Raw genomic sequence first — 1,354 nt, 5'->3', positions numbered from 1 at the left:
GTTCAGGTCGATCGTTTTCGGCGGAAGTTGAAACGGGACGAGTCGACGACGGGTCCCGTTGCCGTCCGGACCCTTCGGGACGGCCGAAAGTCCGTCGAGAGGATCATCCGAAAGGAGACGGTCTTCATCGTCCGACCGATGCCGCACCTACGAGTTTTCCGATATTTTCTTCGACGGATCTTCAGGTTTTCTTCCTTTCTTCCGTCTTTCTCTCTTCGTAATTTCGTGTCCGACCTGCGTCGTCCGAAGTCGGGGTGAAGATCGAAGAAAAAACGCCAAAAATAACAACTCGTCAGCCACGCACACCGCGTTCGAATGTCTAACGGTCCAACTTGGATTTTCGAAGATCGCCGAATCCGAGGGACGATAAATAATAATAATAATAATAATAATGGTAATAAATAATAATGTTAATAATAATAATAATGATATGATGATTATAACGATAATTATTATAGATAGGTAAATAGAAACACAGGTCTCCTCTCGAAAATCGGAACTTCCTGATATTACTTACATATTTCGGTCGATCCAAATGTGGGAATCTCGTCGTCGTCGGAGCAAGCAGCGCGGTAGGTGGGGTGAAATTCTGGATTTTCCACCGCCGCCGGCGGTCGAAAAATGTGCGACGCGGGAGATCGCCAGTCCGTCTAGTAGTCTCTCTTGTCGTTAGAGCGTGACGTGGTGGTTGTTGTGGGATTTCCCGTTAGTTCGGTCCGACGTCGGTCGTCAGAGGGTAAGTGCATACGGAAACGAAACGCATCGCGTTTTGATGTTCATATTCGTGCATCGGAATGTTAAAAGCAATATATTTTACACCAACGATCACACCTAAACACCACGGCAACGGCCATACCACGTTGAAAAGCACCGGTTCTCGTCCGATCACCGAAGTTAAGCAACGTCGGGCGCGGTCAGTACTTGGATGGGTGACCGCTTGGGAACACCGCGTGCCGTTGCCCCCCAACACTTTTTGTTTTTTTTTGAAATCCATAGCAACCACCGAACCGATTTGTTTTTCGTGCAGGTATTCGGAAACATGCACAGACCCGTATAATGTAGATTCATAGCTTTAAGTACTAGATAATTAAGAAAACAATTTTTTTTGTCGATTAATTGTAAACAATTGCAGAATAAAAACTCGTCAAACGGTAAAGGTTGTCGTTCGATCACCGAAGGTAAGCCACGCGGGCAGCGGTCAGCACTTGGACGGGTGACCGGTTCATTATATTCCTTCCGTGAGTTTAACAAAGATAACATATGCAAATGTCGTAAGTGCGACGAGGAAGACGGCGATCTTTTAATGTAAAAAAAATATATATTAGGTTACGCGTACATGCCACTTTGACTGCTG

General features: G+C 45.8%; 1 non-coding gene across 1 annotated transcript; it reads left to right on the top strand.

Annotated features, from left to right (window-relative positions):
• Nucleotides 1-842: 842 nt before the first annotated feature.
• On the top strand, nt 843-962 carry LOC138140727 (5S ribosomal RNA). The gene has a single exon (XR_011162723.1). It is a non-coding gene; the product is annotated as a 5S ribosomal RNA (ribosomal RNA).
• The last annotated feature ends 392 nt before the right edge of the window (nt 963-1,354 follow it).

This window comes from Tenebrio molitor, unplaced genomic scaffold (assembly GCF_963966145.1).
Source record: "Tenebrio molitor unplaced genomic scaffold, icTenMoli1.1 SCAFFOLD_163, whole genome shotgun sequence".
NCBI classification, from domain to species: domain Eukaryota; kingdom Metazoa; phylum Arthropoda; class Insecta; order Coleoptera; family Tenebrionidae; genus Tenebrio; species Tenebrio molitor.
The sequence above is the reverse complement of the archived record's forward strand: the minus strand, read 5'-3'. Positions and strand labels throughout refer to the sequence as shown.